Source organism: Melospiza melodia, chromosome 6 (assembly GCF_035770615.1).
Source record: "Melospiza melodia melodia isolate bMelMel2 chromosome 6, bMelMel2.pri, whole genome shotgun sequence".
Taxonomy (NCBI): Eukaryota; Metazoa; Chordata; class Aves; order Passeriformes; family Passerellidae; genus Melospiza; species Melospiza melodia.
Window position 1 is genome coordinate 68006728 of NC_086199.1, and position 12190 is coordinate 68018917.

Here is a 12190-nt window from a genome sequence, read left to right on the forward strand (position 1 = left end):
GTATTTCCTGAAATTTTAGGTAATTCCTAGATGTGTAGTGCACAAGCAGTACATCCCAACTGAAGCAGGGAAGTAAAAATACTTACTTGGGAGCATTATCTTGGCCTAATGCTAGCAACAGTGTGTGTCTTAAAGATTTCACCCACTGGTGATCTGCTGGGGAATGCTGCCTTCTGCCCTTGGAGAAGGCTAATGGAACACTCTCATCTCCATGCTTTCAACCCTGCTGTATAAATGCCAAGAAGTGGTGGGCTTCAGTGCTTTGACTGCGTTCAAATGTTAGTCAATTAAAATTAATTATGCTGATCCTGTGAAGAGAAAACAAGTTGGGCAGCATGCTGAAATGGAGGCCACTGTATTTTTAAGAGCAAAAGTATGATTCTCTGCAGGGTAAGACACCTATTCAGAGAATACATGCATCTTCTTCCATTTAACTTATTTCAAAATAAGCTAAGGTGGTTGTCTAGGCTCTGTCTTTTTCATGAATGGGAAAGATTGTTACCTTAAGAGGATGGTTTACCCTCCCTGTTGTAGAGCGTGACAAATTGCCTGTTCCTTTCCATGGACTGTTTGGATACCTTTGACAAACAACTTCAGTATGATTTCTAATAATGAGGCTTAGTAACTCATTTCACATTGACTGCTCTGCTTAACATATCACCAAAGTAGTCTGATTTAGGGATGACATAACCATAGGTAAATGGCAAAATCCTCTCTTCTCCAAAAAGATGGGGTTTTCTCAGTTATTTTCAGAGCATATCCAGGAATGAAGTACAAATGGGGAAAAGTATCCATTTGTTCACAGATAGCATCCTTAAAATCCTCAGCATCTTCACTTTAGAGGCTTTAGATAGCCTCTAAAGCTCCTGACATTCAGGGGTTTTTGAGGGAAAATGGTACAGGAAAAGACTTGTATCTATAAAGTGGTTGGATTTGATTCACTGTTGATGCCTTAGTTGTACTGGTCAGGACTGCACTGATACCATACAAAAAAAGGAAACACTGAAATACTGTATTGGCATCCAGTGTGACCATAGGATCATATTCAAACGAGGCTTTGAAATGCAATTGTGACTGACATCATCTGTGGACACCTTGCATCACCTATGATAGAAAATGGCCATCAGAAAAGTTTTCTGATGCAGCTCACAACCTTCTTTCCCCCTCTATAACTCTCACTCTTTTCCTCTCACAGGAAAAAGGTCAAAAACAAACAAAAACCCCACAACCTCTCCCTAAGAATAGTATGGTGTAGCTGAAGATGCTAATTAGTTCTGTTGCTGTGTTGTGATGCTTTTCCTTCCTACAGTTTGCAGTAGCTGCCATTAACTTGTCTGGGTACCAATTTAGGAACCCCCCACATTTGGACCCAGGTCAGTAATGTTCCTGCCCTTGTTGTTGTCCTCCTGTATGACTTTAGGGAACATGTTTCCCCTCCTTGCTGTACCTCTCCCTCCCACACATTGTCTGATGTCTTTTTAGAACATATTTGGCAGGGGGGGGGTGTGCATTGGTTGGGACTGAAATTATCGCTGTTCATGAATTCGGGTGACAAACTTGTCAGTCAGAGGTTATGAATAATAGCAACCCAAATGAAAAACAACCTATGCAACAGGGAGTAGGCCAAGTTTAAGTCTGTATCAGCAGTGAAAGAATGAAAATGCTTTAGAAGGACTTGCCTGGGTATTCAGAAAAACACAATCTCCTCCAGAGCTACTGGATGTTGTGTGGCAGGTTCAGCTGATCCTCCCATCTCAAGCATTACTTAGATGTGTCCTCCTGGAGTGCTGCAGGTTGTCTTGATTCTTAGAGGACCAGCTGGCCATGTTTGAGTCAATGAGACTCTCTTAAAAGAAATATCCCCCAAGAGAAGGCTTTGTCAGGTGTGGGATTGGTTTTGTTGATTTTATTTTTACTCTTGATTTCCTGAATGTACTCAAGTGTGCCAGTATTTATTCAAACAAAAGAATTTGACTCTGTGAACACTGAGGCCTACGAAGCTTTCCCATCAATTTGTGGTACTCTTGCTGAAGTTCACTGGCTGGTCATCTGTGAGAGCCAACAGAAAGTTGTGCAAATGACTACTACAAAAGAAAAGGCAGTAAGTTTAAAGGCAATTTGTTTTCACTACCATTTTTAGGGAATCTGCACGAGAATGGTACAACCTGTATTCCACACAAAGAAAGTTTAAAAAGTGACAATCTGAATTAAGGGAGAGGGTTCTTGTACTTTAAGCTTTTTTCATTTTTAAGTACTGAAAAGCTCAGGATTGATTAGGAGTGGTGTTTTGATAGGGCTGACGGCTTAAAAAAGCATTCCCTCAAACTTTTGTAAGTAGCTGGTTTTTTAAACTTTTAAACCTAATGATCTATTTCTGGATTTCAGAGCAAAAATAATAGTATTCAAGTTCAGTAGTCCCAGAGGAGATGCAAGGACAGTGCCACAGAAGGAATGCTTTCGAATACAGGTGAGCAGGAGTTAGCTTTGTGGTATTTATAATCTAGGGGTATTTTCTTAACGCGGTTGTTTTGATTTGTTGAGGTTTTTTTCTTTAATCTAGTTTCAGGCTTCTCCTTCCATTTCCAGTCCTTCAGAATCGAGTTATTACTAGTCCAACGGTGTATTGCTGTGCATGTTTATATGTGCCTATGGCGTGCCAGGTACTTCACAGAAGTGCCAGTCTCTGCTCTGAAGGGTGTACAGCCCAAGACACTGGCCCACATAAGAATTTCAGTGGTTACTGGTGCCTTAGCCAGGGATCAGACAGTTGTTGAGTCAAATCTTATGGCCACAGTCCCTCCATGATGTCAGCACTGGTGGTTTTGAAATCCAACCCATCCCTATGTCCTGAGAATAATACTCTGACAAATCAATGATCATCATTCTACTACAATTCAATGGAAAATTGTCTGTTTTGCTTCTTGATCTAAACCTAATCATGTCCTCTCTTTTTAATAGTCTAATTCTACTGTTGGTTTGGTTTTTGTTTTTTTAAAGAAATTATTTCCCAGAGCTGCAGCTGTTACAGATTACAGTATGGTAGCATGAGTTACCACTATGTCTTAGGAGTGTGTTTTGCTGTGCCCTGTCTTGTGATTCATATGCTGAGGAGCAAAGAATTGGTATATAAAAGTTAAGGGACACCAACTTGTGGGCAGATGCAATCCAAACAAACTAAATGGATGGAGGAGCCAGTCATATTCACTGCTATGGTAGAAGCTAATGTAGGAAAATGTTTTCTCTGTGAAAACAGAAAAGAAACCAGGCTTTAGTGGTGAGACTCTTGAAGGAGAGAGAGGAAACTCCAGGTAGAAGAAGCAAGGAAGACAAGAGTCCTGCTTTTTGTACCATCAGAGACTTAGTGGTGGCAGAACCAGACAAAGTAAAAAGGACAAAGCAGTGGCCTAAGTGGATGGTTCCTTCTGGTTGTCTGGAGGCATCACAAAACAAGGAGAAGGACACCTGAGAAGCTGTGAGTCAATGTTGCAAAGCCACTGCAGGCAGCGGGGCACCTGGCATTGACATGCATTCCTGCACGGTCAGTGTGTCCGTGGAGTTGGAGGGCCACAGCTGCTCAGCCTCCCTGGCCCAGGGACAGGCCTAAGTGCAGAAACGTCCTGGGAGCATGAGAATGAAGGCTGCCCTGATCACCTACAGCTGGGAGTCCCAGAGGTCAGTTTCCAGTGAAGTATCTGTTCTTTTTGAGCCTGCTACTTCTGTGTTAAAAAAGATCATTAACAGCTTTTGTCTCTCACTTTTTCTGTGACATGCTTATCTAAGGCATGCCTTCCTGACTAAACTGAGGCCTGAGCAGACTCAGCTTGACTTTTAACCTACTGACTTCTTTGGGAGGGTAGAATACTTGGTTGAAAGCAATTTTAAGGACTGTACAGCATCCATAATCTGCTTTTTTATTGCCTTCTCAGGCTAGATTGAAGTTACCTCTGGAAAAGAAGGGTCAGGATGTGATTCCAGTAACTGAGGTGTTAATACCAGGGAAACCAATCTAGACCTCACACACAGGGAGGCATCTTCCCACTCACTCTTGCCCTCTTTCCTGGGGACCTGCAAATAGTGAGTTCTGTCTTGTGTGACAGGGGGACCTTCACACAAGGGTAGTTTACTGTGCAAGTGGGTGGCATGATGGCAAGTTGTGTATGTCCCTAAGCATGGCTGGATGCACACATTTGCACAACAAAAAGTACATGATGTACCCTACCTCAGTCACTGAGCCGGTTCTATTAACTATTACACTGCCATAATGAGAACTGAGTCTAAAATCTATTTAATCTGTGTGTTATCTCTTGAATACAGTGGTGCTTTACAGTCTTTTTCAGTGATCTGAGAGAGGTGAATTGAATGATCCTCCAAAACCTACTTAATTAATTCCTGACTGTCATCATAGGGCAATTTTAATTATTTGGAGCAGCTTAGTCAGCACATCAGGTTGGAAGAGCTCTACAAGAGTTTTTATCTTGTCACTGTGGGTCTACATGGGCCTTCCTTTGAATATATATAGCAACACCCCCTATACCTGCATGCAATAACCAACTTTAGCAGGAGCATCACTAAAACCTCTTAGAAAATTGGGTGGCTGCAACCCAAATGACAGCATTTCCTCAGGAGCAGATCAGATCAGTGCAGCACTGCTTCTGGTACCCTGACAAAAAACCCTCTGTCCCTTCTCATAAACAGGATATTTCGTGCCTTTAGATGCCTAGAGTGTTTCATAAGAAACACTTTCTCCTAAAATGTTTCAAAGACATTTTGACCAGAAGAACAAACAATTTGGTGTATTTTAGTGTAGGCAAGGCTTGCTTTCTTCAATTGGAGGACCTGCAAGAGACAAAAATAAGGGAAAAAACCCAAATGGGTAGAAGTTTCTTTAGAAACGCTTCAGAAGAGAAGCCAAGACAAACACCTTCTATTTGCCTGTAGTTTCAACCTTCCTCAGTACTGGGCAGAGGCTTAGAGCCTGCCCATTCCATTACCTGTGTGAATCCAGGGACAGAGCTTTTATTTTTCCTTCCATCTTTTTGTGTATTGGCTTAGCCCTGAGCTTTTTTTTTTTTGTTTTTAATCCTTTTGACTGACTGCACGGCAGTTGTAGTTCTTTCAGTCTGGATAGCATGTCCTAGCATACCAGGTTACTGTGATTTCTTTGTTCAGCACACAACCCTTCAAGTGGGTGAAAAAGAAGAACAAGACCTTCTAGTATTGTCAGCATGACTCTAGGAAGTTTGAGAGGGGAATGCGAAGTGTGAATGAATTCACAATATTCATTTAAAAGTTGGTATTACTAGAATGAACAGCAAGGTCACAGCAGATAAAATGTAAATTAATTCATCCCTGTGACTCTTTCACTTCAAAGTGTCACCAGCACCCCTTGATTACCATCTCAGAGCCTTGCTTGCACACTACTCACGAGATCTCCAGCAAAATGGATCCTGGATGGCATGGCTTGGTTTTCAGGGGGAGAACCCATGAGCTTTACTTTTTTTTGTTTACATTAATCCTCCCTTACTTGCAGCAAAATGACTTCTTCCCAGGGCTTCAGTCACCAGCTTTAGTTCCCAGGCACCTACATTTCTCTGTGCCCCACTTCACCCACACCATGCAGCTCAGCCACCTCTGTGAGTGCTGCTGCCAACTTGGAGCAAAGGCCGGAGACAGTGAAGGTCGAAGGAAGATGGGGCTCTGGAAAGAAACCAGGCAGTGGCATCTGTCAGCTTGTAAGTGCTTCCCCTGTTCCTTACTGTCTCCTCCAGCCTCTTAGAGCTGCTGTGTGGGAGGAAAGAGCAGCAGCTGGAGGAAAGTGGGAGGAGTGGGAGGAAGAAGAGGGAAGAGCACCTGGGGGCTGAGAGCCAGCCTCGCTGTCTGCTCCCTCTCACAGCTCCCTCCAGCTGTGTTTCTGTTCCTCACCTAGAGGTAAGATCAGAGGGGCTGATGAGCAGGTAGTGGTGTGAGCAGTAGCTGTGGGGCAGTGCCCACCGCCTCCCTCCCCCTTGCCGTGCTTCTGTCTTTCTCCATGCCGGGAAAAGGGCTGTCACTGACACTGAAGCACGCCAGCACTGTCACGCCTTATTCTCTCTACCTCCAAGTTAATGAATGGGCAGCCGAAGCAAAGATGAGAAGTGGCCAAGGACAAAACTAGTATTGCCTCCTCCCTGGATGTATTTGGACTTGGATGGGTGGTCTATCCTACTAGGAGCAGGTAAGATTGTCCTATCCCAGTACACCTCTCCTCTCCCATCCCACGGACTGTCCCAGCATCTTCCCGGGGGGAGTCACTGTGATGTGAGGGTCTTGCAACTCTTTGCCAGTCTGGGCACACCGGGTTTGTTGAGCTGTGTGCCCTGTCACAGTCATGCTACCTGTTCTCCTCCTCTGCCACCGCAGTCTTGGTCTCTGTTGACAGAATCACTCTTGCAGGGCCCAGTTTTTGCTCTGCCTTTCTCTGTGTGCCATCTTTGGCCCTGTGACTCCCTGGTAGTGCAGTTTTGTGGCTACACAACTGCAGCGCTGGAGCCTCCTAGGTACACTCAGAGCCCCTTCCTGCCCTCACTGCTGATTCATGGCAGCCCTCTATCTGTCCCCTCTATTCCTTTCTCGGCCAGGCTTTGCCAGTGCGACAAGCGCTGGCGATGGACACTGAGGAACGCGCCGAGGCTGGCGCTGATTCCCCAGTACCCCCAGCTTCAGGCTGAACTAGCCGTGGGCAGGAGTTTCTCATGCTGGAAGGGGAAGGGGATGTCCGTGCCGCAGATATCCCGCTCTGTCCCCGTCCGGGGGTGGGGGTGGGGGGGTCCGGCCCTTTGGCCGCAGGGACAAAAGCCGCTCCCGCCGCAGCTCGGCGGCCCGGCGGCGGCGGGGGGAGCCGGGGGCAGGCCGGGGGCGGCGGGCGGCGCCTCGCCCCGCTCGGCCGGCAGGTGGCAGCCGCAGCCCGGCGTGAGGCGGCCGGGCCGGGCGGGGCAGCGCCGCCGCCGCCGAGGGCCCGGGGCTCCCGTCGGGGCTCCCCCGCCGCGCTCTGCCCCCGCACGGAGCCTAGCCCCAGCCCGGTGGGATCGCCCCCATGGACACCCGGCTGCTGTCCCGCCCACACCGCAGCCGAGAGGGCGCTGCCCTCGGAGAGCGGCGCCCCGCTCCCCTCAGTGCCCGAGGTGCGGCCGCGAGGTTCCCGCCTCGGCCCGGGTTCCCCCCTTGCTGAGTGGATGGGGGGGCTGGGGGATGATGTGTTCGGGGTTTTGGGGACGGGAATCCCTATGGTGGCTCCGTGGGAGCGCCAGGTTTTACGGTGGTGTTCCTGAGCCCCCTGCTTGGGGCCGCCCGCACTTCGCCCCGCAGACCGGCTGGAACCCCCGGGTCCGGGACAGCCCTGCCTGCGGGGAAACGCCCGCCCCGTGCCCGCCTCCCCGCCCGCCGAACGGCCCCGAGGGAGGCCCGGCTTCCCCGCGGGCACTGCAGCGCCCCGGCGGCTGGGGGGAATCTTCCCTCCCGCCCACACGGTCTGAAACTTGGGGGATGCGGCTGCCGGGGGCGGAAAGGAGGAGGCGGCGCGGTGTCGCCGGCGATCCTCTCCGGGGCAGGTGGAGTCCAGCACTGCACTTCTGAGGGGTTTACCCGCTGCAGCTCTAGATTCTGCAGAGGCAGGGTTTGCCCGTGGAAGGTTTCTCCGGGCGATCCTCCCAGCCCTCGGAATGCTCCTTTGTGCAGCCTCACGCCGATCCGCCCTTCGGGCTGCGGTGTGTGATTCCCTCGCCTTTCACTGTGGGTTGTTGTTTTGGCCAAAACTTCAGTCACAGCTGCGTTAATCTTTATCTGTTTCACGAAGCTCACGATTGTTGCTTTCCAGATGACCCTCCCCAGCTTTTTTTACCAGCTCAGTGCCTCACCTCTGCGTGCCCTCCAGCTTCTCACAGCAGCCCGTCTCCCCCGAGCCCAGGGGACAGCCCATTGGCAGGGAGTTCCCTGCTCACCTTTTCTGCCTCTGGAGCGGGCAGAGACATTATCCAGCACTGCATCTGCCCTGAAATTCAAAGCACCTCAGGCTCTGTCAGTTTCAAACCTTTCGGGCTGGATTCATCCTCAGAGAATGACACCACTTTCTTCCAAACTGTTTTAAATTCAGACAAAAATCAAATAGGAGTCATGCATCGAGCTGGACTTTATGTGGAGCCTGGGAGAAGAACATCGGGTCTTTTCACCTGATGGTCACCAATCCTGCTGGGACAGGTAGTAGCTGTCTTTTGGAGACCTAGAGGGGCAGAGCTGGAGAAGTGGTGCAAGCATCCCCACCCCAAGTTGCACCACCATTTGTTATTCCTTGCTCACCCCCTGGCAAGGTAATGAGAGATAAATTGGGAACTTGCCCACGCAGGGTGTGGCACAGGCACTAAAGGCTGAAGTACAGACGACACAGCCATGGTGGGGACTTGTCCTGCCTGTGTCTATGATGTTCTTTAATATCTCAGGATATATAGGGGATTGCAGTCTACAGGATTCTCAGACTGCCCCCCATTTTCTAGCTTGAAATGCTCTTTAAAATGTATTAAAAAAAATAAATCCAAACACTATTAAATGCAAAGAAATCATGAAAAACAACAAGGAACAAAAGCTCTCAATCCTAGCTGAGCGCTGCACAGACAGGAACCTGCTCTGACGTACATGAGCACCCCATAGGGATTAACTCTCTCCTGCCCAACAAAGCCAGCCTTCTAGCTTCTACTTTGCAGCACATTTTGCGTGCTATAAATGAATTTAATCTAGCTAGATAGGAAGATTAAAATGTACAGGCTTAGTACATTTCACAGTACTATCTGCAGTTGTCCCCACCCAAAAAAACCCTCACAATCCTGGTCCAGGAGTTTTCTGCCTATATGACAGATCAAAAAAAATATTTCCCTGTGAAGCAGAAACAAGAATCAGGCAGCAGAAGTCTAAAGGAAAACAACAAGGAGAAGCTCTTTGAGTCATTTTTCCCTTCGCTTTCTTGTATTCAATATGCAGAAGGGCATCTATTGCATATTTACTACCAGCCAGTTAATATTTTCTTACCCTCACCCCTTAACTCAGGTTCCTAAAGCCCTTTGCAGCCCCTGCTTCACTCAGGTACTCTCAGGAGACAGCTGGTGTCACTAGCCTGCTTGTAAAAAGAGGGGCAGTGAGCCACAATTGTCTGTGTAAAGTCACCTAATAGACAATTCCTGGAACACAAAATAGGAGGTGGGATTCTCAGTTCTGACTTTAACCTTCAAGGTAGGTTTCCTCCTTTTCCCAAACCTGCAGTGCCAAACCACTGCAGTATCAAACATGCAACAGCATCCTCCGTCGTCTTGTCATCTTTGGTACCACATCAGGGTGGAGGGACAAGTAGGCTGCAAGCCTCCAGACCCTCACCTGCCTTTGGGGAAGACTGCCATTTAGAAAGCTGAACCAGGGGATTCATGCTTTTGGCTATTTGTGTTATCCTTCATTTCTATAATGGAACATCATTGCTGAGGAGGGATAGATACTCTGTATCTTGCTTTAGGTGCTGCATCTGTCCCATGTTTAAGCATCATGTTTTTCCCAATGTACCACATACTTTTATTCCAATGTTTTTTCCCTGCATCTGTGGGCAATTCAAAATGTCAGCATGAGACCACCTGTGCAGGGACACAGCCGACAGCAGGTCTCAGCTGTGGCTGCAGCAAGAACCATCGTAGAAGAATTTTTCCATAGCCATGGCAATTAAAGCATAGCATTGCCTAAATATGCTTGTCCTTCTCACCATGGTCCGCAAATTTTGAGTTCTCTCATTTTTTTTACTTTCAGGTCTGACTGGACCCAACTAGCATCTTGGGATGCCTGTATGGGAGATGTGTAGAGATTGTCTCTCTCTCTCTCTCATTGACAACCCATTACTGTGGTACAGCACAGGACATGAGCAAGAGGCTCCAGAGCATCGGAGATGGTAGTGAAGATCCTGTGACAGAGGCAAGATCCTTTGAGACAGGTGTGTCATAACAGGTATGGTGTTTTCTCTGAGAAAGCCAAGTGTAAAATATTTGCTAGCTTACACTCTACCGCACTTTGAGGAAAATCTAAAAAAAAAAAAAAAATCTCTCTCAGAAGAAAGGGAGAAAATGGGTTCTTGGGAAGAAGGAATTTATAGAAGGGAATTCCTCATGTCTGCACATCTGTTCTAGAAATGAAAAATGTTTATGAGCTCTTCCAAATCACTTACTTGGAATCTTTTCCCAAAACACCACATCTACTTTTCTTAATTCTGGGATGGTACCATTCTGAATCTATACTTTGAGTTCATCCTAAAATAAGATAAAAGCCTGTTGAGGATGCCTAGTTAGCATTGCAGGAGTGTGGTATGAGACATAACTCTTCCTACATGACATGGAAAATAGGGTGGACCAATACTGAACTCAAAAGCACGCCAACAAGTTTCTGGATGATGTTGCTAATCAGTGTGCCTGTGTTTCATGTGCTTGTGCTCTCCACACATCAGTGCAGCACAGAAGTCTTAGGGGAAGCACCATAGGTGCCAAATTGGACTTTTCCAAGCCTCTTGTCTTCCACTTGACTGTGCTGAAGGCCCTTGCTCTCTGCAAGAATCTGTCTAGAGCAAGTGCAAAGTTTAAGTGAGATATCTCTGAGGGTATTATGGCATGAGATGGGTAAGAAAAGAGGGGGAAAGCATTCACTGATAATCAGAATGTGAAAAAATTAATTTCAGTTATTTCAGGCTTGTGTTGCTCAAAAGCCAGCATTCATTGACATTTGAGAGGAAATGAGAACTTCTCAGTTAAGATCAGACAGACATCAGTGTTGTTCAGGGTTTCTTGAACACTACAGGGGTGTGGATTAAAATCCCTTTAGTGCTCCTAATGCCTGTGTCCTAGGAATTCCTCCTAATTTGTCCATCTCTAGAAGACAGACATGTCTATCTCTAGAAAGTCCAGCAAAGTCTTATTTTTTATACTGGTTTAAGTGTCCTGAATCTTGGCTTGAAACACAAAACCTTCCTCACCCATGGCCCTCCTGTCAGTGAAACAACAGGATCGCAGATCCTCTTAAGCATCTTAAATTAAAACCCCTTTCTTCCAGTGTTGCTCTTCTTGTCTCCATTTGCTAATTGTGAACATGGGAACTTGATAGCCAGAGACCTCATGCTAGAGCCTTACAGATCTCCAGATTACATGGCCGTAATTAAATTGAGGAGAGCAGAGGGACAGGAATTAATATCTTAAAAAAAAAAAAAAAAGGAAAGAAAGAAAAGAAAGAACAACAACCTAACCCCCAGAAATCAAATACAAGGCAATGACTTTAATTGTGTAGTATGTGGTCAGTGACATATGAGTCACTTGAGCCTATCTTTATAAGAGTAGCGAAATATGAATAAAACACCCAGCTGGCATGGTGCCACTGTCCCTGTAGCTATATCAGAGCATAACAGCAGCCTGCATTGTCAGCTAGAGGCTTATTGTCATCAAGGCTAGAAGAAATCCTAGTCCTGGGGCTCAGCTAAGAGTCATCTTATACCTCATCCTCCTATTGCAAGCCTTCCTTGGAGCTGTCTTCCATAGCTGTATTTCTTTTTATACCCCCATTTCATTTTCATGATTCCAAGAGTTTCCAAAAGAAGGAGTAGAAGTTATGATGTCTCTCCTCTCGTAGTTATATTGTTCACAAGACTCACAGCTCTGCAGTGCAGGTTCAACCTATGCTTTCTTAATGTTTCTGGGCTAGCAGAGAAGCTGGTTGCTGCCTGCCAGGTATGACAGTCCAGTCCACTTTATGTGATGTTACCTGGTCCATCCAGGTTCTCCAAGTGTGGCCAGTGCTGAACCATTGCACTTGCTGTCTAGGGTGGAGGAGCACAAGGAGGTGCTCTGTCAAAAGGAGATGTGTGTAAAGGGTATTGGCAAAGCCTTTAAAAAGGTTGAACTGGCATCTGCCAGCAATGACATTGGTTGTGGCTGACTCTGCTCCAGCTAGATGGATAGATTAGATAAAGTAACCCAGGTGCCTTCCAGCTCTGCCACTCTGTGACAACCCCTTGAGAGCAGTCTGTGCCACCATTAGCTTGATGAGCCATCACAACCAAAGCATAAAGAGAAGACAAGAGCCTATTTTGGTTTGGGAAGAGAGCTTGTAGTAAATTAGTGTACTTCCAAACCTGTGGTAGTGTAGATAC